The sequence below is a fragment of the Castanea sativa genome, chromosome 4 (genome assembly GCF_040712315.1).
Source record: "Castanea sativa cultivar Marrone di Chiusa Pesio chromosome 4, ASM4071231v1".
Taxonomy (NCBI): Eukaryota; Viridiplantae; Streptophyta; class Magnoliopsida; order Fagales; family Fagaceae; genus Castanea; species Castanea sativa.
Window position 1 is genome coordinate 9,675,956 of NC_134016.1, and position 3,287 is coordinate 9,679,242.

Genomic DNA, 3,287 nt, shown 5'->3' on the forward strand with positions numbered 1-3,287 from the left:
AATGTAGACTGCCATTTTGTAAATTACTACATTTTATCCTTGAGTACCCGGTTTAATCCTTTAACGTTATTCATTATATATTTATGAAATCCAATTTCATAAATATATACTTTAGTAATTTCTTACTAAAGTGGTTAAGCCTAACTCTCTGAATAACTGAAACCATTAAACTGATCTCAAATGAATATTTTATATCTCCATCAAGAGACTATGAATTCCATCTTGAGAATATATGTTCTATCAACACTAAATGTGGCTGCCCAACATACTGAGGTTTTGACCGTAACTTTAGATCTCACTCCTAATATATCAAAGCAACCTACACTTCATGATCAGGTCCATTATTCTCTCAGGAATAAGAGTTCATGCAAATAGAAGTCGTGAGATTTATTATTTATTTGACAGTTGTTAGGAGAATAATAAATCTCACAGCGGTCCTGTTCAATATGTTTTAACTCTTAAAACATATCAACATATCAACTAAAAGTCTCCACTTCCATGATCAAGACAAATCATCTTAGTTGATACGTTATAGTCTTCGCAGATGAAATGCCCAATTTCATCACTGACTACGAACTATAAATTCTGAGTTTACAAAGAACTTGTGATTTACATCTTCTGTGACTTTTCACATAAATCACATACAATGCATCTCATAGATTATATGATAATGTCCCATATTCATGTTACCATTATTTTAGATAATAATAAAATAACTTTATCAATCACAATATTAAGTCATACATCATGTCATACATAATATCATACATAACATCATACAATAGGATTTAAGGGCACTAATCCTAACAATCTCCCAATTGCCCTAAAGACTATTGTGCACTAATCTAACTCCTATTCCCTCCAAATGTGACTCGAAAGTCCTTTGAGGCAAGGCTTTGGTAAAGGGATCTGCTAGATTATTTGCACTTTCAATCTTTGCTACCACAACATCTCCACGAGCAACAATGTCTCGAATGATGTGGTACTTCCTCTCAATGTGCTTTCTTTTCTTATGATTCCTTGGATCTTTGGATTGTGCAACCGCTCCACTATTGTCACAAAACAATGTGTTGGGAACTTGCTCCATTCTCACAACACCAAGATCAGAAAGGAATTTCTTGAGCTAAACAGCCTCCTTTGCTGCTTCAAAAGCAGCAACGTACTCGGCTTCCATGGTGGAGTCCGTAATACAATATTGCTTAACGCTCCTCCAACTTATGGCTCCACCTCCCAAGGTGAAAACACATCCTGAAGTAGATTTTCTAAAATCTAGATCTGATTGAAAATCTGAATCTGTATAGCCAATGGGAATCAAATCCTCACTATGGTAAACAAGCATATAATCTCTCGTTCTCCTAAGATACTTGAGAATATGCTTTACAGCTTGTCAATGTTTTGGTCCTGGATTTGATTGATATCGGCTGACCATGCCAACTGAATAACAAATATCTGGTCTAGTACAAAGCATGGCATACATGAGACTTCCCATTGCAGAAGCATAAGAAACTTGTCTCATCATATTTTCTTCCTCTTGAGTCTTAGGCCTTTGGTCATCAGACAGAGGAACTCCATGTCTAAAAGGAAGCAATCCTTTCTTGGAGTTTTGCATGCTAAACCGTTCTAGAACCTTATCTATATATCCAGCTTGCGATAAGCCTAACATCTTATTCTTGCGATCTTGCCAAAGCTTGATCCCTAGAATAAAGTTAGCCTCACCCAAGTCCTTCATATCAAATTGGCTTGACAACCAAACTTTAACCGATGACATTACCCCTACATCATTTCCAATGAGTAGAATATCATCAACATAGAGCACTAGGAACATTACTACTTTGTCTCGATATCTTTTGTACACACATGGTTCATCAAGATTTTGTTCGAAACCAAATGACTTGATTGCTTGATCAAATCTGATGTTCCATGACCTAGATGCTTGTTTAAGTCCATAAATGGACCTATTCAACTTGCATACCATATGCTCTTGGTTCTTTGCTATGAAACCTTCTGGTTGTAACATGTATATTTCTTCTTCAAGATTGCCATTAAGAAATGCAGTCTTGACATCCATTTGCCAAATCTCATAATCATAATGAGCAGCAATAGATAAGAGAATTCTGATAGATTTAAGCATGGCTACTGGCGAAAAAGTTTCATCATAATCAATACCTTCTTTTTGTGTATACTCTTTCGCCACTAGTCTTGCTTTAAAGGTTTCAACCTTTCCATCTATCCATCTCTTCCTCTTGTAAACCCATTTGCAACCAATAGGTTTAATGCTGTTAGGCGCCTTTACAAGATCCCATACATGATTGGAATCCATAGAATCCAATTTAGATTTCATAGCTTGGACCCAATGATGTGCATCTATATCATTTATTACTTCATCATAAGTGTAAGGATCCGATTCAGCCTCTTCTGAGATAGCCTCATAAGTTTCTCCTAAACCTACGAATCTTATAGGAGGCCGAACAATTCTCTCACTACGACGAGGCACCTGTGTACTAGACATCTTATGAGTAGTATCTAGAGGTGTATCTAATACAGTCACATCATCCCTAGTTTCATCCATTGGTTGTTCAACTACAGGTTCATTCACTTCAGCCAAGACAACTCTACTTCTAGGAGTAAAATTATTCATATAGTCATTTTCCAAGAATTTGGCATTTGTGCTAACAAACACTTTATTATCCTTATGACTATAGAATAAACCTCCAACTGTTCCTTTTGGATACCCTACAAAAAATACCACTTCTGTTTTAGACTGTAACTTGTCAGACTTTCCTTTCAACACATGTGCTGGACAACCCCAAATGTGGAGATGTCTCATACTAGGCTTACGCCCATTCCACAACTCTACAGGTGTTTTAGGAATAGACTTTGAAGGTACTAAATTCAGAAGATACATTGCAGTATTTAAGGCATATCCCCAAAAAGAAATTGGTAGAGTCGAATAACTCAACATGGACCTAACCATATCTAAAAGAGTCCTATTCCTTCTTTTTGCTACACCATTTTGTTGTGGAGTTCCAGGTGCAGTCAACTGGGATATAATCCCATTTTCAATCAAGTAATCCTTGAAATCACTAAGAAGGTATTCGCCACCTCGATCAGATCGAATGGCCTTTATGTGTTTACCCAATTGATTCTCAACTTCAGCCCTAAACTCTTTGAACCTTTCAAAGGCTTCAGACTTCCGTTTCATTAGGTACACATAACCAAAGCTAGAGTAATCATCAGTGAAAGTAATGAAATACTCATAGCCACCTCTTGCTTGGATTGACATAGGA